Source organism: Dipodomys merriami, unplaced genomic scaffold (genome assembly GCF_024711535.1).
Source record: "Dipodomys merriami isolate MVZ:Mamm:240054 unplaced genomic scaffold, mDipMer1.0.p SCAF_138, whole genome shotgun sequence".
In the NCBI taxonomy this organism is placed as follows: domain Eukaryota; kingdom Metazoa; phylum Chordata; class Mammalia; order Rodentia; family Heteromyidae; genus Dipodomys; species Dipodomys merriami.
The window spans coordinates 1,710,861-1,733,277 of record NW_027202693.1 but is presented as its reverse complement, the minus strand read 5'-3'; positions in this window follow the sequence as shown (position 1 = coordinate 1,733,277).

Genomic DNA, 22,417 nt, shown 5'->3' with positions numbered 1-22,417 from the left:
CCAGAGTTGGGGCTGGAGTTGAGGAGAAATGAATGTTGCAGCCCCTCCGCAGCCCCCAAGAAACTGGTACTGAGCCTAATGAAGACAGAGCCACCATGAGTAGCAGTGAGGCTTGCTCATGACGATGGCCACACCTGTGCCCCTCTCAAAGCAACCGCCCTCACCCCCTGCAGGATGGTGACTGCCACTTGTTTTAAGGGAACCATTTTAGATATCAGCCTGAATTCATGCAGACAAGTGCCGTGGAAGAGATCCCCCTATAGCAGTGGAAATTCTCTGTAACTGTATTAGACAATGCCAGAGTTTCTGGTCATCATGACTCCTGAGCACTTGAAATATGTCCATAGCAATGGGGGAGAAAATTTTTAATTGCCTTTAATACATTCTTTGGAATTGAAATGGAAATAGCCAGATGTGCCTAGCAGCTACCACATGTTACCAATTAAATACCTACCATACTGGAATGTGCAGGCCTGTAATCTCCTTTGTAAACATAAGCAATCCCATCACAAAATATCTGAGAGAATTAAATAATATGAGAGGCACGAAGCCAATCATTTTGTGATTCTAAACCCTGACTAGATTTAGTGCAGGAAACAGAAGATAACTTCAAGGAATATTAATTAGCACCTTCAGACCTAGGAGGATGCACTGAGGGCATGCAAACCTGGAGGAGTTCAAAGGAATACTTTAATAATACAAAAGGAACTTTGGAAGTTTAAATATGATTGACAATATTGAAAACTTAAGTTGAAAGGTTGACTGACAAAATTAAAAATGACATGGAAGAATTGACTTGGTAAGCTGGACTTTGCCAAGGCATTCTCCCAACTCAACAGAGCGAGAACATGCGAATTACAAAGAAAAACTGACACATGAAGGATGAATCCAAGGAGCCTGGCATCCACTAAAGAGTGGTTCTAGACAGAACCAACTTAATGGGACTAAGGAAGACTAAAGACATGACAGAGAAATCCAAATAATTACTCACAATGCTGGTCCAGATGTTCAATACAGCTATTAATAAGGGTTAATAAGGGCTGGGAAGTAGCTCAGTGGCAAAGCACTTGCCTAGCAAGTGCAACATCCTGGGTTCGATCCTCAGTACCAAAAAAGAAAAGACAAAAAAAATACAGTTAATAAGGGTTAATAAGACAGAAAAAAGCATGACATAAAATCAAATACATAAGTCCATGCATAAAGCCAAAATTCTACAAAATAAACACAGGTGGAGTAGGGTAGAAGAAATCATGTTCCAAGGATCCCTTTTGTAGGGAAGAGGCCTTAGAATACTGATTAATTTTCTATACTGCTAGGAAATTAGGCTGTTTCTGCTTCACTAGAGAAATGGAAAGAAGAAAGAATTCTTGAACAATGAGCTAAAATCTAGAAAGGGGAACATTTGAGAAGAAATGAAAAGTAGACAATGAATGAAAATGTCAGAAATAATACTAACATAATGGTTAGAATAGTAAATATAACTTAATTTTTCCTATTCAAATCACTTTTAAATGATTTTAAAGATAAATTTAATATCCATTGCTTAGAAGATTATAGAAATAAGGTCAGAGGGAAAGATATAAATGTAGAATTAGGTTGGCAACTATCTTTTTCTAAGGAAGGATTTTCTTTGCTTAAAGATTACATGTCCTGTTATATTTTATACTTGCCCTATTAAAATACCCTTTTTTATGAAATGTTAACCTTAGGTTAGTTGCTAAATTATTTTGAAATTTTTACTCTGGTTAAAAAAAAAGTCTTAGAAGTCTAGCTTCAGGATATCTGAGCTAGAATGATGAGATATCAAGTTCATGTCAGGAATTTTTAAATTGTTAAAACCTACTAGTTCTAGATTATGTTCAAGGGCTACATAATTGCCTTTATGCCAGTTTTTCATATCATTTTATGTTACTGTTTTTATATTCTAAAATCAAACTTGTTTGCTGGAAAGAATTCACAATTAAAAATTATGTGAAACGTATAACTACATACATATACACATACATAACACACACACACACACACACACTGAGGTGAATCAGCTCTTCCTTGTGAATACTTCAAACCTGTGTGTGTGTGTGTGTGTGTGTGTGTGTGTGCATGTCTGTCTCTGTCTCTGTCTCTGCCTCTCTCTCTCTCAGCATTTCTTGATATATCTGTGATCCATCTGCTTTCCCTGAGAGCCTGAATTCATGATGTCCTGCCAGCTTCCTCCTACAAAAATCCCTGCGTAAGACAATAATTCAGTAAATTATCCTTGAATGCCCAAACTCCAAGGTAAAGAAACAATGCTTTGGAGAGATAAAGAGGCTTTTTCAGGTTCACTCTGCTACTTTGGCAGCTTTAGCCCTAAAACCTAAGTGTAGCGCACTTTGTTTCAAGTGTTAGAAAAACCAAATGCACATTGGCCTTCATTCCTGTAAATGAGATGTGGAGAATCAGAAGTAGGTTCAGGGTTCATCAGACTTAAGTCTCTCTTTCTCAGAATGCTTTCCTCCATGTTGAACACTTTCTCAGACTCCAAGTGATAGCAAAGGTGGTTCCCAACATCAGCACAGTTAATTCCAATTCACATCTAGCTATAAAGAAGCTGAGCCTCTGATACTTTACCATAAAGAGTCTTTGCCTCTCATTGGTTCAACAAGAATCATGTGACCAGCCCCAAACCAATCATTAAGAAGCATGGTAATATGTGCTCTCATGGGTCTGGTGGTGTCCATGGGCTCAATCCCTAGGACAGGACATGGGGTCAGCTTAACTCAAGACACACAGAGAGGAATGGTGAACCATAGAAAAAGTCTGGGTTTTCTAGCTAGAAGAAGGATGAATGCCATTCTTGTCTTGATAATTTCACATTTCACAGTCATTGAAATGCCTTAATTTCATCTTCTCTCAGAAGGTAACTGTCTAGACCTAGCAGTAGTTTCAAAGGCTGGAGCAATTAGGCAGGAGTACCTGGACTTTCTTTTTCACTTTATTATTTGGAGTTGGGCCTGAAGAGCAGCCATAAAGAAAGAATGACAACTATGAAACCATTGTTCATTGTTCTGTCATCATCTCTTGCAAATTCCAAGTCAGCAAAAGCAGCGGCTGTCTGTAGTGACAACTCTTTGATAAATTGAAACCTTCCAGGTTTCTAAGCACTGACCCGGTTCCAATCATTGATTGTAGAAAATCAATGGAGACTGTGGAACCAGAGATAATATTCTCTACTCTACGCTTACAAAATAGGCTAGCCAGAGTATTAAATTCAGGCTGTTGTTAATGTGACTGCTGTTGTTGCTTATAGCTGGTCTTCGGGTTAATTTGAGTGAGATGAATAAGAAGTGTAGACAGGGAAAGGATGCCCAGCCTCCTTGAATTTGGGGACTGGGTAGAGAAGATGGCACCCAAGATAAAAGTCTCCACTCTACAGGCTTTCAAAGTTGGCTTGCCAGGACATCAGATCCAGACGGCTGACAGCTCTGCAGCTGTTACCTAGGAAATAAGCCAGTGCTGTTGGTGGTGTACTTTAGGAAGCTACATCGCAGCTAGACTACAGGACATATTCTATCTTGTGTTGGATTTGGGATTGTAAAAGAAGATTCCTGTGGTTTATGACTGCCCTTCCAAATACCTACCCCCATCACATTGCTTAAATATTTCATCTCTCTCTGACTACATTGGGTTTTTTTTCAGTTTTGTATCTTGTTTTTAGTTTAGTTTTGCTTTCCATTGGCAAGTAATAGTTATAGAGTAGAATATGATGTTTTGATACATACCCTATGTATTGTAGAGCAATCAAAAACACAACTGGATAATTTAGATGAACTTGAAAACGACAGCCCCTTGCCTACAGAATATAGCACCCAGGAATGGACCATCGTCTATTTTTATTGTTCCTGGTCATGGTGATAAGATCCAAGTACAACCAATCAGAAACATATTCTGAAATTTTTATACATATAGCTGGTAGAAAAAGTTATCACTTTTTTTTTTTGGATCTTCAATTAAACATAGCTGATTCCTCAGGTAGTTACTTGCTTGTTGGTGGTTACAGAGTAGAAGAAAGAATGCAAGAATAAGAACAAGAGAGAGAAAAGTAGCCCAAAGCCAAGCACATTGTGATATTCAACAGCACAATGAATAAACTACATGCTAAAGGAATAATCTGGAAATTACCAGAAGAAAGACCCTCTCTCCGAAGGCAGCTAGCTACTAAGACAGTTTGTAACATATTCCATTATAAACCAGACTTCAGCAACAGGCAATAAATTCTGATAGAGATCTAGGGAGGAGCTTTAATGAGAAAGTTCTTGTCCCTAAATAACTATAGTCTTCTGAGAAATGAAGGGAACAAGTTGCATTGAAGAGACCTGCTGTTGGGAGGTGCTTGACTGGTAGTTTAGACAGACTCTCCAACTTTTTCTAAGGTTTGGTTGTTATTATTGTTGTTTTATTGGTTGGTTGTTTTTGTTTTTTGTTTTTTTTTTTGTCCCCATGATTAATGTAAGAGTCCTATCAATGAAGCTTGGTTTGTTGAAGTGAAAACTCTCCCCTACTCTGTCTTAGTTGACAATTATTGCCTGAAATACATTGAATCTTTTGGAGATTGAGTCAATTGGGGAAAATTGTATTTACTTGCATCTTTGGGTTTTGTTGTTGTTGTTGTTATTTGTGTGGTCTGAGGGCTCTCCCTGAGCTCTTTTGCTCAAGGCTAGTGCTCTACTACTTTGAGCCACAGTTCCACCTCTGGTTTTCTTGTGGTTAATTAGGGATAAGAGTTTCACAGACTTACCTGCCCAGGCTGGCTTTGAACCATGATCCTCAGATCTCAGCCTCCTGAGTAGCTATGACAAGCAAGCATGAGCCGCCATCGCCCAGCTAGTTATAGCTTTGATTATTGTTTCTGTACTCAACATTCAAGTATTTCCCTTGGTGATACATCAGAGTTTTAGGTTTTCTGCTCACCATTTCCTCCCATCTTTATTTTTGTCTTTTTCAGTTGGGCAGAGCTTGTCTGTCATCAAGACCTTTAGGTCTGTGTTTCCTCTCCATCAATCCCAGCCTTTGCAATTTTAAGTCCAGTTTTCATTGGCTATTGCACCTTTTTTGTGGCAGTGGGGTTTGAACTCAGCAGGTTCTTTACCACTTGAACCACACCTCTAGCCCCTTTGTATACTGGTTATTTTTGAGGAAGGATCTCACTTTATGCCAGATCAGGCCTGAATTGTAGTACTCCTATTTGTGCTTCCCAGTGTTACTGGGATGACAACTGTGCACTGTTGCACCCAGCCAATGGCTGAGATGGACTCTAGTGAATTTTTTGTTCAGGCTGGCCTTGAACCACAGTCCAAGGATCTTCACCTCCCAAGTAGATTATAGGTATGAGCCATCATGCTCAGCTTTAGACTTTTTATTTTCCCTATCACCTTTTCTAACTCCATTTTTAGCACTTGTGTTCGTGCAATCTCTCATAATAATGATATTTTGCTTCATTTTATAGTATCTTGTTTGTCAAATACTTTACATATTTCTATATTTTTTCTTTCAATTATAAACCACATTAAGAAAAATCTACAACTGCTCAGGATGGCATTCTCTTCTATGTATTTTGCAGTATGTTTTCTATGGACCCAAGGTTGGGTTTTCTTTCTTGAACAAGGAGATAAGACACCATCCACACAAGATTCAAAGCCAAAGACAATATGTGGATTTCTCATAGACCTTTTCTATTTGGGTGCTGTTCCAGAGAAATATCCTTTATCAGTACAACATGGTTGCCTGGCTCCAACTAGAGGTTTCTGCTTGACCAGGTCTGGAGAGAGGACTGAGAAGTTCCCAAGTGATGGATGGATGGATGGATGGATGGATGGATGGGGATGGATGGATGGATGGGTGATGGATGAGTAGATTGATGGATGGATGGGTGGATGGATGGGTGATGGGTGGATGGATGGATGGATGGATGGATGATGGATAGGTGGATTGATGGTTGGATGGGTGGGTTGATGGACGGATAGATGGATGATGGATGGGTGTATTGAGGGATGGATGGATGGATGATGGATGGGTGGGTTGATGGAGGGATGGATAGATGGATGATGGATGGGTGGGTTGATGGATGGGTGGATAGATGAATGGATAGTTGGATGCATACTCCTGCAGCCACTCCCATGGACTATCCTGAGGACCATGGTTCTGCTTACATTGATGACTTAGACATGCAGAAACAGCAGGCAAACCAGGAGAGCACAGTTCTGGGTTCTGTCAGATAAATGGCATCACAGGACTATAATTGGGGCCCTAGGAATACTCATTGCTAGTACATAAGTTATTTCTAAGAGGTTTGAAGAAATAAATGATAAAGTCACATAAGAATAGATCTTGTGGACTCATATCCACACTTCTAAGTCAAGACTTCCAAACTTGACTCTACTGTGTCAGCGAGGCCTCTCTTCTAGCCCACAAATCCTGATTTTCAAGGTTGCAGGGGAAGACACAATTAGAATAGATCACAGTATTTTACTTTTTGGATCCAATTTTAAACACACAGCTGTCTGTTGATTACAGCGATACCACCTCTACTACAATTGCTGAAAAGATTTCCATGTTTGGGGTATATGTTCTTCCCATCCCTCCTCCTGGTTTTCAGTTTTTGAGACAAGACTTGCATATGGCAAAAATCACTGGTTCCAGGTCTATGGACGTATGAGTTGACAAACTGTAAGGGCTGTGTGTTCTCAGCAGTGGTAGGGCATACATGGACAGAGCATGGGGCAAACTCAGAGTACTGTGTAGTTGTTCTCAGCTGACTTGGGTACTATTATCTACCTGGCTTTGTAGTTAGTGTTCATTATTACCTTTGTGCCATAGGCCCTGTAGTTATTTTGGTTATCTGGAGCTCATTCTCTCAAAGGGCTCAAGGGAGGAAGATTCCTCGAGTTTTTAGGCTTTGATAAATTTGTGCCCTTTCTCCTCAGAAGTCAATTTTATCTCATTTTTTTTTGCTGGCTATAAAAGCCTTGGTGTTCTTTTTCCGGATGTATCTTCAATATAGGACCCATTCTCTTTTGGCATAAAATATGGCTTCCAGTGCCTGCTAACCAGCTAGCTTTCGTTCTCTTAAAGTCCTGAGGTCTCTTTACCAGATGGTGAAGGACAAAATGATTCCATACTTGTACATGCCTCAGCAGTGACCATCCGGGTCAGTAGTCTTCTGAATAGGGCTTTTTCAACATCTAGCTTCAAATCATTATTTAAATTTGAGGAATGGTTTAAGTAATACTTCTTCGGCTGCTGTATTCATATCATGTTTACATTTTTAATTCATTTTGACTGACATCTACAGAGGTACTTCTGTCTCCTTGAGACTCCTGCTGTCTGTGTGTCCATCTTTTTTGCTTATTTTCAATACATGGCTCACTTTTAGTCTTCTTGCTTTCATTCATTTCTTTTTTTAAGATAGTGCTTGCGTAAACATAATATATAAAATTTGCCATTCTGACCCTTTTTTGGTGTATAGCATAGTGTAATCAAACACATTCATAATGCTGTTCAGTATCACCAGAGCTTTTTTTAATCTTGCAGTACTGAAACTTTGTACCGATTAAGCACTAATCCCTCATTCCCTGCCCTTTCTAGGCCCTGGCACCTTGGTTTCTCTGAATGTGAACATTCTAGATAATCTGTGTAAGTGGAATAAATACTGCAGCATTTTCCTTTCAGTGACTACCTTATTTCACTTGGCATAATGCCCTTAGTTTCATCTATCTTGTAGCATAGATCATACCTTCCGCCTTCTTTAGGGCCAAGTAATATTCCATTGCATGCATAGAGGCTATTTTGTTACCCATTCACCTGTTGACAGTCACCTGGGTCACCTGGGTGGCATCCATCTTTTGGCTATTGTGAATAATGCTGCAATCAACATGGGCTGTATCCTTCATTTCTTTTCGACTTTTTGGGTTTTCCTTGTTTGTACTTTCTGTACTGTCTTTTTTTTTTTTTTTTTTTTTTGTCGGTCATGGGGCTTGAACTCTGGGCCTGGGCACTGTCCCTGAACTCTTCAGCTCAAGGCAAGTGCTCTACCACTTGAGCCACAGCTCCACTTCCAGTTTTCTGATGGTTAATTGGAGATAAGAGTCTTATGGACTTTCCTGCCTGGGCTGGCTTTGAACCATGATCCTCAGATCTTAGCCTCCTGAGTAGCTAGGATTACTGGTGTGAGCCACCAGTGCCCGGCTACTTTCTGTGTCTTTAAGCATTGTTTCTTTTATTCTCTCCAGTGGGACTAACTTGGGGTTGACTCAGTAGATTGGGGAAATATTGGAATCTTGTTTTTATGAGCATATGTCAGTTGTGCAAAGTGAGGGTTTCCATACACATGTGCAGTGTACTGTGCTCATTCAGGCCCTCGGATCCTCCTCATCCTCCCTCCCTTGGTCGCTCTGTCCCATGAAGCTTCGTTGTGATCAGTTCATATATGCACACACTGTACATGGGTCTTATTCTCACCTCTCACCTCCCACCTCCCACTGGGTCTCCTCTCAGAATGCCCCCTCCCCCATCCTTGGTTCTGAAGATCTACATTCCTCCTATGAGAGAATGTGAAGTATTTCTTTGTGGGTTCGACTTATTTCATGTCAAATCCTGTTCTCTCACTTTGAAAGAGGGTAAAAGTAGCACGCTCCCTACTGGGATGTTCTAGGAGCTCTGCGTGATAAATCCTCCCAGGAACGCGATATGACAAATCCTGTGTCTGGATGTCTGTTGTATTTCCAACACTTAGCACATCCTTTGGCATGCTCTCTCTCTTGCTGAATCATATCTTGCACCCTTTATCCAGTTGGAGAGTGCTGTTGTTGAACAGTTACTGTGGTCTATGATACAAATGTGGGCCAAAGTCTCAGGTGTGGAAATAGGAAAGTGATGTGGGATTCCAGGGGCAGTAGATGGAGAAGGTGGACGAATGGGGTGAAGACCAAGGTCTCCTGGGTCTGTGAGTGCAGCAAAGAGGATAAAACAATGCTGGCAGGAGGGTTGGAATGGAGATGCATGTACGGTGTCCTGCAAAATCTGTACACTGAGTGGCTAGATGATTGACAGGGAAGTGGATGGATAATGGATTTTCATATTTACTGTGGTACTGATGGCAAGAATTCTCAGACAGTAGAATTGTAGGCTGCAGGGAACCAACTCCTGAGTGTATCAGGATTTCCCAGAGTTCCTGAAGTTTGCTTTTGGCTTCTCTCTTGTTCCTTTTACCTTGCTAGTCAGCCCGTGTTCTTTGGGTAACACCATGGAACAAGGCGACCTTTCCTGAATTGGTCCTTCCATCACCACTGGGATCTATTTGTCCTATGAGTTGTTCTTTCTGAACTGTCTCTGCTTTGCTTATGTGGCAAATATATCCATTCTGGAAGGGGCATACTGATGGATTCATTTCTTCTCCATCTAGGAGCATTCTAATGGGAATTTTCTAGAAAGCCAAATGATTAAGCTATAGGATGGCATGTTGGTTCTTCCCAGTACACCATATTGGGTTTCCCAAAGGGATGCAGATACACCAGACTTCTGTCTGTTCTTCTCAGGATCTGCTGAGCCCTGCGGTAGTAGAAGCCTCATCATGCTTTAGGGAAGGAAAACTCTTCCTCTGTTTTCTCTGGAAGGATCTCCACAGAACCCAAGGCCTCGCTGGCTTCTACCTAAACGCAAATGATAAAGTTAGGTTTGTGAAAGGAGAAAAATTAAGTCACACTGAGGTTAGGACACCCCTCATCTCCCACAATTTTCTCTGTCACAAGGACTTTGTGTTTCAAGAATCTCTCTTACCTCTTTCTCCAGAATGCTATTGTGGGGTCCTGTGCCCAGGACTCTTCTTGGTGCTCCTCTGGTCCCACGAGCAGCACATCGCATTGACTTTAGGTACAGCTGCTATCTCAGGGGGTGGGGGAGCTACTTGGTGATAAGCATCATCATGGTGGTGAGGTCATTAGGCACAGGCCATATGCACTGCGTGCTCTTCATGGAAATGAAGGGCATCCCTCTCTCCTCTCCAGATACCAGCCCACCGCAAGGGAGCCTCCTTCCTGGCTAAGGGGAGGGGTTTTCCTCCCAGATCCTCATCTGAGTCTGCTTCTCGCATCCCCTAACTCCAGCAGGACCCCTCAGCTGTCAGCTCTTCCGCCCACCCTTTCTTAGGAACCATGCTGAATCCAGCTTCTTGCTCAGTGTAGCCTGGCCTGTCTCCAGAATTCACATCATTTTATTCTGGTAAGTGGAAAATTGCCCAAGTGTGTGGGTTTCCAACTCTTAACTTTTTTCTACATTTATCCCCGAGAACTTGCTGAGCTTCTGCTAAGCTAGTTGGAAAGGAGAGTTTGAACTGTGAGAATTCACCCGCTAGCACACGCTGGGAGTAGGTGTGTGGGTTCCTGTGTTAGCCCTGTCTCTACCTTGGTGTGTGAACATGGATGTGTGGGCGGCTTACCTTTCTCAACTTGAAGGCGAGCAATCTAGCATATGGATATAAGTGCTTGCTTGACTAAATTTGTTCTAAAATTTGAGATCATGCGCGCACACACCCTGTGGTGTGTGTTGGGCCCTCGGCAGCTATGAACTGTAATTGCTCATCTAGCTCAGAGGGAAATAGGTGGCGGAAAACCCCGTGATCCTTGAGGACCCGCACAGCTTCACATCCGCTGGGGGTTCTTGTTCTCTGAAATTCCAGCAGGAGCAGCTTTCCCCTTGCCCTGTGTAGGATCAGTGAGCCAGAGCCCTTCCGATCTCCCTGAACCCCCAGAGACATGGCACGGATCAGCCTTTGGGCTGTTCGGGTCCACTCTTTAATTGTGTCTTTCCTGTCATGGGATTACATCAATTTGGGGGGTGGGGTCTTGCAAGCACCGGCCAGGAAGGGTAGAACTTGATTATTTCTTGTGCCAGATTTCTCCTGAGACAAGCTTACACTTGTCAAATTGTTCCTAAAGTATTAAAGCAGCAAAGCAAGTGTAGGTGGCAATCACCGACCCGAGGATTGCTACTAAAAGCAGCCATCTGACCAGCTGGGGTCATAGTACATTTTGCACAGCAGCTCTCTTCCTACCACACTACTCACTAGGCTTCTCCTCCTCTCCTCTGAGCTCTTCTTATCCTTCCTCTTCCTCCTCCCATCCATTCCTGTTACCCAGCCGGAGAATAGAACAGAATCATAACCAAACAGAAGAGAATAGATTAGAGCTGCTACTGATGGAGTTCCCTTCCAGGGAGATTGTTCCACTCATGCCACAGCTGGAGGCATTCTTCTATTGAATAGAATTCTTACTCTAAGAAGTCCTCTGATGGCAAAGTCAGAAGCTCTGGGTCAAGGCTGCCATATACTATTTTTGTGTGTGTGTGCAGATTGTACACTGCACAAGGCTCTCCAGGAAACTAAGCAGAGAGTGAAATTTCTCTGGTGTCCAAGCTATGCATCTCTTGGCCGTGGGTACACTCAGGAGGCCGCTTGACCTACAGTTAGCAACTGAAGTGGGAGTAGCTTTTGCTCATTTTCTCCTGGGGCCAGAGTGGGGGAGCTGGGCGTGTGAGAGCTGAACTGGGATCCGGTGTCAGGCCTGTGTGGGAACAGCAAGGGGAGGCGAGCGTGCTGTTGTGCAGAACTGCATCTGTACTTCTCCCCAAGCTGTCGCCGGGAGCGATCATTTGCATATTAAACAAATATTTAAAATTAGTCATGTGGCAAGCAATCAGAAGCTGGCATCACAAACATTACTCCTTCAAAGCAACAGCAGGGTTTGAAATGTACCTCTAGGTGGGTGCATCTGGATTGGAGCAGTGCGATTACAGCAACAATTAGTTTCTAGGACATATGAATGTTTCAGGTAAGAAATGGACGTAGAAGAATAGAACAGAAGAATAGGAGAGAAATTGTGCTTGTGTCCACAACCTTGGGGTGGGGGTGGGTTTGAGGATTAGTTAACCCTCATTGACCACTGCATTGACCACAGTGCCTGGCCCCCAGATCCACATCTGCCTTTACTCCTGGGGTAACAACCAAAATATGTCTAGAATGGCCTGCCAGAATGATCTTACTTCTACCCAATCAGCACAGCCATTTTCAGATCTGATTTTCCTCTCTGGTTCCAAATTTATTATTATTCAAGTCATAGTGCATTTATTTGTTTGTTTGTTTTGAGAAGGTTAAGAGCTTTCCATGTTTTATTTTGTTTAACCCTTCTGAGACCCTCACCTAGTAGGAAATAGTGTTAACCTCATGCTGCATGTGGGGAAACCGGCCATGAGCCTAAAGTCACACTCGCAAGTTGTAGAACTGAACCTAGAACTAGTGTCTCTTTGAGCTCTAGGCAGTGTTGTTTCTCTTCAAGGCTGCTCCTGGTTCTGGACAAAGAGATACATACTTTATTTCATTTAATAGGAAAATCCTTTTGTAAATAAATATATGTTTCTTAGATAAGAACATGGTTTTAACCATTGCAAGCTTTTCTCTATTTTCTAATTATCCCATGCTTGTTTTAAGATTTACTGGAGAAAGCGTTATAATGTTTTTAAATGTAAAAGGTAAAGGAGGAAGTAAATAGAAGCTACCCACTCAGCCAATAGATCTATTGGTCTGAGTCATTGACCAGGATGCCCCACACATGGTGTGCTGTTAGCACATTCCTTCTGCCTGGGCTCCTGGGAAGAAGGGAGGACGGAGGACTTATGTCTGTGTTTTAATAGGATTGCACACCAGAGAGAAGTGGGCACAGGGTGACTGTTAACTGCAGACCTGATGCTTCTGTCCTCCACATCTCATTCAGCATCACCCACACCAGTGCCCCAGCCAGGAGCACCTCCCAGGTAGGCAGAATATCCAGTAACCACCCTGTTGATTTCAATCTGTAACTTACTCCCTCTCTATTAGAGATGTGTGTTTGTTTGTTTCCATTGGATGCGTATAAGAAGGATGTAGTGTGCATTTTGAAAATGCAAATGTAGCATGCTTAGTGAAAATGCAGAGTCAAATGTTAAGACACATTGATTTCTTAGTGCTGGGATGGGTCCCAGGAGTTGGTGAAGCACCATGGAGGGTTCGGTTGATAGCTTTTTATCCATTTTGCCTTGAGTGGGGAAAAGGTGGCTTGGCATGCTCTCTGTGCCAGGGCTGGGCCACGCATTTCAAAAACATTGTCTCTTAAAACCACCACCATTAGCACCGTTTGACAGATAAATAAACCAAAACTCAGAGCTTATGGCAATGACAGTGACAAAGTTCAGACCAAAACCCTGGCAGACTATACAGCCTGCCTTCTTGACTAACAGGCTACCAATTACTTGTAAACCTCGGTCTATCTGCTGGGCTTACATGAAAAAGTCACCAAGGACTTTATAAAACATATTTATTTTTATTTTCTTTAAGTAATGGTGTCAAATACTTCCATTAAAATACACATTCCCAGACCTGCCCTTGGAATCATAGATTCAGAACCTGAATATTGGAGGCAGGATCTGAGTTTTTTTATTTTTATTGTAAAAATACTATACAGAGGGGTTACAGTTACATGAGTAAGGTAGTGAGTACATTTCGTATGGAGCATTGTTACCTCCTCCTTTGTTTTTCCCCTACCATCCCTTCCCACTCCACTTCCCCAACTCATCTCCCCACCAAGTTGTAAAGTTGGTTATCAACATAGTGTCTTATACATCTCATTGTTACAGTGGGTCAACCTGTATCCTGATTTTTTAACCAAGTCTTTCTGGGTCTGCTTTAGGGCTGAACCATTCTAATTTGCAGGTCGTCAGATCATACTTGCTGTGAAGGGTTTTGTGTATTGTCTCTACATGCTCATGATCCCCCTCATTGCTTGGTCCTCTCAGGAAGACAGCAAAGGGCAACTGCCTTAGTTGTCTAAGCTGTCAGCATAGCTAAATCTCATGACTGCACTGAGGTGCATCTGCATCATGACTGTGTGGTTTGTGGCCGTTGTTCCCTTGTGTGAAGTAAGATGGAACCTGTCTGGAGGAAGTCACAGTGGGAGGAGGGCCAAGAATGAAGAACTGATTCCCAAAGCCTCAGCATTGGGGCTACCTCGGAGAAGCCTGGAGCAGAGTGAAGGCTCCAGGCTTTGGGGGACTTGAACATGGTGACCTGACTTCAATAGAAAGTGGGTGCTCCCTAAATAAGTGCTCCTCAAGAGACATTAGATCAGTTTTATTTGAGAAGCTATAACCTCAGACTTGCATGTGGGCTCACATTTCACACAATGTAAGGAGAAGAAAAGACCCTCAGGTAGGAGCACATCTGTTTCAATTCGTGGCAACCAAGGCATGTAGAAAAGACACTAATTTCTCAGGAAGGACCCATTAGGCCAAATCAGCATCTCAGTAGCCAAACATGATCTTCCAGGCTTTGGGGATACTTTAGTTATTTCCTTAGTTGAGAAAGCCTGGCCAGGTATTTTCAATGGAAATGAGTTTCACAACCTCTACTACATTTGAGATAAAGAAATAGTCTGATCTCCGAGCATGACAGGGACTTGACTTGTAATGCTGCTTGGTGTCTGGGGGCAAGATGTACATGTGAAACTAATACCCTAACTTCCATTGTGCTTTTGTTCTTCATCGTCGACTCTTTTTGGCTAACTAAACTGATTTTGAAAAAAAAAGGCATGGTTCATTTCTCCTGCTTTATGGTTTTGCGATTGACTTGTAAGGAGTAAAAACAAATGAAAATGTATGTAGTACAGAACGTGGGGAAAAAAAATCAGAAACATATTACTGGTATTCAATTGTCTGTCTTGCATGGTTTCTTCCTTAAAGAAAAACAAAATAAAACAAAATTCTGTATCTGGAAAAAAAAGAAATATTCTGATACCCCATTCCAATAACAGATAATGTGGTATAATCTATGCTGTAGGTAAATCATCACCATGGAACAATTTGCTTCATCCCAGAAAGGCCATTTCCCCCCTCCCCCTCCTACCCCTTTCTGCAATGTCTGTATTCTTTTCCATTCCACCCTGGGTGCTACTGTAAAGAAGGACGGAATTCCAGGCAGCTTGCTATAAATGTGTCTGTGGCTGAGAGCCGTGTTTCCATATTATAAGCATGTCCACCAGCCTTCCCTGGCACAAGCTCAAGTTTACCGATCATGGGACTGCCGTGGAATCTAAGGACATCAAACTAATTAACCCCTGATTACAGCCAAGTAAGGTCTATAATAGAGGAGAATTGCCAAGGCTGCACTGGGAAGGCAAAGAGGAAAAATTTCAAAGGAGGACTGTAGCAAAGCCAGCTCAGATCATGAGAAAGAAATCAGGGCAGAATGCAAACAGACGCCCAGACAACTCCCTGCTGCTGCTCAGTGACGGATTTCCAAGTTGAGGTCAGCTTTGAAAAGAAGTCTGCCAACCTGGCCATCCAGGGTGAATTCTTAGCCAGCCGACAGCTTCCTGGCAGAAAATGAAGGCGATGCCATTCTTTGCTGTAAGGGAAGGGGTGGTTCCCAAGGTGGCTTTGGAGGTGACCGCCCCCCCAGGTAAGCAGTTTTGGCCGAGCAGGGATGTGACGTCTCATGTCTCTGTTTCCTTTGGCTTGGTTTTTATTCAGTGGAAAAAAATAAGACTGTCAGCCTTCCTGGCAAGGAAGTTTTCCCCCCATTCCTTGGTGCAGAAATGAGCTCAGTGTACTCTTCTCTTTCCACAGCAGTGGCTTGTTACTAGAGAATGAAGTCACAGGGTTTGCTGGTGCTTAGAAATAGCCTGGAAAGATTTCTCCACAAGGAACCATCACAAGTGTCCAGAGAAACTGGTGTCAGACTAACATTACCTAAAGATAAAAGAAAAGAAAAACAACCATGGTTTTCTATTTTAGAATCAGCAAAGCATTCTCTCATTGGAGATCTGAGTTCAGGTCCCAGCGCCATCCATCCCTGGTGGCTGAGTGAGACTGGGAAATTCTTCATATGTGTCTCAGTGATCTCAGCTGTGAAGAGAGAAGCCCATTGCTGACCGATGATGCTCCATTGTCCTGAGATTAAGTTTACCTGAACATACTCCTGAAATGATGCTGAAGATAGTCTGAGTCCAGAAAATTCCTCAAGGACAAGGCAGTGTGTAAGCCTCCAGCAAAATGGAGACAACAATGATCTAACAGTCTGAGATGTAGACATCACAGGTCCCATTCACATTGTGGGTGTGTCCTTCTCTGCTCACATTTGAATCAACAACATATCTTCCCCCTAGTTCTTCTGTGATTCTTCATACGTGGGGGCGGGGGGGAGGGTCAGTTGTGGGGTTTGAACTCAGGGCCTGGATGCTGCTGAAGTCTAGCACTCTACCATTTTGAGCCACAGCTCCACTCCCAGATTTTTGGTGGCTAATTAAAGATAAGAGTCACACGGACATTCCTACATGGGCAGGCTTTGAACTATGATCCTCAAATCTCAGCCTCAGTAACTAAGATTATAGGCATGAGCCACCAGTGCCCCGATCTTCTGCTGTTCTAAAACGGAAGCCCCCAGGTGTGGGAAAAGATGCCTGTCAGTTCTGAAGAAGAAAAGAAGGACTAACTTTCAGTACATCATGTCTGAGCACTGTTGGCCAAGATGTTCCTGCCCCCTGTCACCACCATTGTCATCATCATAACTAATGGAATGACTGCAGAGGAAATCAAAATAGGGTTCCAGGAAATAGACTTCCTTTGCGTATTTCAAGATGGCGACCTGGGGGTGGGGGCGCTGCAGACAGGAATGCCTGCGAAGAGCTTTCTTTTGGGGAGGGCATTCACACCTGTCTATGAAATCAACAGCAGGTGCTCAGAGACTGCTTGCTTTCCTAACAGTTGTCATCTTTGAGACCTTACCTGCATAAAAGACAGCCCGGGTTCATGGTATATTTTCCTCCCCTCCTTTTTCCCATCCCAAATATCACCGCTTCCCCAGCAGCCTCAGGGTCCCTTTTTTCTTCCTGTAGCTCAAATTGCTGTTGAAACCTCAGCCATCTGGCTGTTTCTTTGAGTCTCATACTCTGTGTGTGGTCCCCATGTCTCTGAGCATTAATAAACGTGTGCACTTTCTCTCCTGCTAATCTGTCTATTGTCACTCTACTTCATAAACGAAAATTATTGAAACCTGCAGAAGGGGAGTTTGGACTTTCTTGTGATTTGAGAAACCATGTCTCCACTTGGCTTTTAACTAGCAACTTTAGAGCTGTCAGAGAAGAGAAAATGGATGTTCAGATCCTCAGAACAAGTGACTTCCTTCAAAACCTAGCACAGAATGAGCATGAATACATGGATATGTCACCAGTACAACACTATGCTGATCAAACAGGAGAGCCTACTCTTGCCAGGTTTTTTTTTTTTTTTTTTTTACTCTGGCTACACACTAGAAGTATTCCCAGGAGCTTTTATATGTCCAGGTCTCCTCCCCACCTTGGGATCTAGATTCAAGTGGCATGGGAAGAGGCTCAGGTACCTGGGTCAGCACAGTTCCTAAAATGAGCCCAGCATGCAGATTAGATTTTGAACCATTGCTCTGCTGTGATCGCTTTTACCTTGACATTTATGTCTTGCTTCCCAACTCTGGTGACCAGAGACCACAGTCTAGGTTGTTTACCATCTGTTATTGAAGAGCTGTCAGTGGGAGTTTCACTTTGCCATCTTTATTTACAAGTGCACCATATTCCTGTATTATTCGACCCTAGACAGTCCCCCGACCTCATGAACCCAAACAGTCACACAATACGAATACTTAACATGTATACCCACGCATGTACCTGCATGCATCCGCATGCATAGCAATGTATATACAATCCTTATCTTTTAGATCTAGTAACCACTTTTCATTTTGATAAATATTATTTTGTATGATCAGATGCACAGAGGCATTGCACCCCTGTGTTCCTCTCCTAAGAATATCCTCCTTTGGTCACTATGTGTGCATGCCAAGAGTCCTGTATAATTTATCATGTTCTGGGATATTTTAGATCTAGCTTCCAATTATGAGAGAAAATGTATGCCATTTGTCTCCCTGAGCTTGGCTTCCCTCACTTACCATGATTTGTTCTAGGTCCATCCATTTGCCTGCAAATGACATAATATTATTCCTTCTATTGTCTATAAAATTCCATTGTGTATAGTTACCACATTTTTTTGATCCATTCATCTATTGTAGGGCTTCTGGGCTGTTTCCACAACTTGGCTATTGTGAATAGTGCGGCAATGAACATGGATGTATAAATGTCTTTATGGTATCCTGGCTGGTCATGTTCCGGGTAGTTGCCCAGGAGTGATGCAGCTGGATCATAGAGAAGATCTATATTTAGTTTTCTTGAAGCAGTAACCACTTTTGAAAGAAAACGTGAGACTTGTGTCCTGGACTTGACTTCTACTTTACTTAGAATGATGATCATCATGACATCCATTTCCCTGCAAGCAACCTACTTTTCTTCTTCCTCAAGGCAGAACAGTACTCTATTGTGTCTATGTAGCATATTTTCTTGATCATTCATCAGTTGCAGGCCATCTGGGATATTCCCATAGCTTGCCTATTATGATTAGTGCTGCAGTGAACATGGGTGTGCTGATGTCTCTAGTGTATCTGGCCCTCCAATTCCTCCTGTCTATGTAGACATATGTGCAGTCTTTCAAGCTCTACACTTGATGTGTGCCACCGGGGTGGAAGACCCCTCCCCTCCTTAGCAGCTCAGCTGGACTCCTTTCAACAAGATTTTAAAAAATCTATCCTTTTGTGCAGTGAGGTGTCCTGGTTGGAATAAACTCTTAAAGTTTTTCTCTAATAAGAAAAACTTTGGCTTCTCTCTAATTTGCCTGGACCAGAAGGGGATCCGGTAGTCAGACTTCATTTCAGATAGAAAAAAAAAAAACTTGGTGTGAACTTTTAAAAAAAACCAGTTAAAAAATTATGAACCTGCCTCCTGAGATGCACCGTGCTTTTCATGTGTACAGAGGGAGTAAAGGGAGCTCCAGGTGTCCAATTTAACACCTGAAAGTTCCCATGGGGTGATTATGCCACAGAATGAAGACATATTGAGGATTGTAAGAAAAGATTTAATAATAAAAAATGTAAATGGAAAAGCTATAAAATTCAAATGAGTCTCATTCTCCAGGTTTTAACAAGTTCTTTGCTCAGACCTTGTTAATAGCTTTTTTTTGTTTTAAAAAAACTATTTTATTGTAGCTCCTATTTTTTTTCTGTTGGTATAATTAGAGCTTAATTAATTCCCCCTAAAGGAGAAGAGGACAAAAATGGCACTTGATCTGAGACGCATACAGCAGGCAGAGTAATTAGGATCAGAAGTCCCTTTCCCTTACCTTTTTTTCTCAGTGCGGCTTCTAGAAGGCAGACAGCTCTTCACAGGGATTCTTTGCATTTCTTTTCGCCCTGGATTACAGAATTGGCAGGTCTGGGACATACACTGGAGCCAAGGAACTTTATTAAGACAGAGATCACACAATTGAAAAAAATAAGGAAAAGGAAAGAAACCATAGTTGCGTGAACCCACACAGCAATTCTCCCGTGGTAATAAGAATTAGTTAAAATTTAGGATGTAAAATATTGTTCAAAGTATCAGAAGCATAGTTCCTATAGGCGACCAGGGGTAGTTTAATAATTTTGACATGGGTAGACTCAGCTTGATAACTGCCTATCAGTCCCAGCTCTAGCATGGGAGCTGTGTGTCTTAAAAGCTCTCTGGGACTTAGTTTCTTCATGTCAAATGAAAATGCTCATAAAGTCTTTTTTAAAAATGCTAGTTGTCAGGAATCATGGTCTACATAACCAACAGTTAGATGTAGTCCATTCCTAAATGCTAGTATTCTTTCATTTATATATTGGCCTGGCTTCAAAATGTAGTTCAGTGGAATTGTTTGTGAGCAGTTCCTAATGTTGGGATTAATTACTAAAAGCAAAACAGGATTGAAAAGTGTGGCTTAAGTGGCAGACTGTGTGCTTTCAAGCACAAGGCCCTTGGAGTTCAAACCCCAGCACTGTTAAAAAAAATTAAATCTTAGAAGCATACAGAAAAATAAGTCACGTTATATAGTGACTAACAAAGATAAGCAGACAGGAGACAGTGAGCTTGAAGAGTCAGTGAGTCAGTGAGCTAAAATAGATTATTAAATATGAGGAATGGAAAGAAGAAAAGGAGTTTGAAAAGGAAAGAGAGAGAGATGCAGGATTCTATCAAATATTACAATATACACATAATAGTAGTCCCCCAAGTAGAAAAGAGAGGAGAGGAGAGGAGAGGAGAAAGATCAGGAATGAGAGAAGTAGAAGCAGAAAGAATGTTGAAAGAAATAATATCGCTAGCTTATTAGTTTTACAACAGTCTTCCCCTTTAGGAAGTTTAGGGAACTCCAAGAAGGTTAAACCCAAAGAGCTACATGGACAAAAACATCGCCAAACTCTAGAACAAAGTCCGTATCAGAGGGCAAGAAAGCAGGAGCTTGATCCTCGCTAAGGTCAAGTTTTCCCCCATCAAATCCATATAGTCCAGTAGGCAGTGGTTTGCCATAGCTAAATGTTTGAAAACAAAAATACTGTGAGCCAAGAATTGTACATCCTGAGGAGCTGTCCTCCGGAATGATGACGACCTCAGAGCAATGAAAGCAGAGAACTTGCCTCCAACAGACTTGCTCTACAAGAAATACTAAAGGGAGCCCTTGCAGCTGAAGCAAAATTATGTTGGGCAGTAACTCAAATCCACATGAAGAAATAAAGAGTAAAGCAGCTGTATAGGAAAATAAAAAAGATAGTCTACTTTTGTTTCTAATCCCTCCTTTCCCTCCCTCTTTCCCTCCCTCCCTCCTTCCTTCTTTCCTTCCTTCCATCTGTGGGTCTTGTGTCCTGTTAGAACCATGTTCTACCTACTGATATTAATCTGAACATCTTCTGGAACATCATTACTTACTAACTCCTCAAAGTGATTTAAGCATTTAATTCAGTCCTTACTCCAATGCCAGCAGAAGTTTTTCAAAAATTCTAAAATCAAGCTGATTTTAGAACAGCCAAAATAATCTCAATGAGAACAAAGTTGGACTCACACTTCTTGGCTTCAAAACTGACTTCAAAGCTATAGTCAACAAGATAGGGTAGTACCAACATAACCCAAGAATACACACACACACACACACACACACACACGAGATTGAACTGGAAGTTCTAAAATAAGGCTTTATGTTCAGTTGATTTTGACAAAGGTGCCAGGACAAATCAAAAGGAAAAAATTTTTTCTCAATCAGCAATGTTACAATTAAATATTCAGAGGTAAAAGAATGAAACTGAATTCCTACCTCACACTAAATATAAAAATTAACTATAAATGTTACCACCCTATAAATTTAAGAGTTAAAACTATAAGACTCCTAGAAAAAATAGTAGGAGGGCTGACTATATGTTAGAAACTTGTGCCAGGAAAAATCTTTTTAGGCATGACAAGTGAAAAAAGAAAAGTGTACAAATTGGATTCCTTCAAAATTAAAAACTTTTGTGCTTTGAAGAGCACCATCATAAAAGTTAAAAGACAACTCATTGAATTGGAGATAATATTTGCAAATCATTCATAATATAGTGAGCTTGCCTCCAGAATAAAGAACTCTTACAACTTAACAATAATTTTTAAAGCCCTTCAATTTAAAAATAGGGAAAGGAACAAACTAGAAAAAGTATTTGAATAAGCATTTCTCCAAGGAGATAATTATAGCCAATAGCATGTTAGAAGATCCTAAGTGTCGTTTGTCATCAAGGAAATGCAAATAAACACCATAATGAGAGGCCACTTTATATCTATTATGATGACAATGACCAAGAAGATGGATAATAACAAATGTTGTTAAGGATGTGGAAAGATTAGAACCTTAGTGAATTCCTGATGGGACTGTAAAGTGGTGTGGTCATTTTGCAGAAGGCTTGGAAATTTCACAAGCCGTTAAACATAGCTGACATAGGATTGCAGTTCCATTCCTGTGTATCTGTCCAAGAGATCTAAAAACATCTGTCTGTGAGTATTCATGTCAATGATTTAATATTAACTGAGAAATGGTAGACACCTAGGTGTCTATCAATTGTTGCATAGAAATGTAAAGTGTGGTGTTTCTGTACAACAGCATATTATTTAGTTATAGACAGGAATGAATTATGAACATATGGTGGACAGTGGATAAGCCATGAGAATGGCATAGGCCGGGTACCCGTGGCTCACCCCTGTAATTCTAGCTACTCAGGAGGCTAAGATCTGAGGATCGCAATTCAAAGCCAGCCCGGGCAGGAAAGTCCATAAGACGCTTATCTCCAATAAACCATCAGAAAACTGGAAGTGGTGCTGTGGCTCAAGTAGTAGAGTGCTCACCTTGAGCTGAAGAGCTGAGAGACAATGCCCAGGCCCAGGCTTGCCCATGACCGACAAAAAAAAAA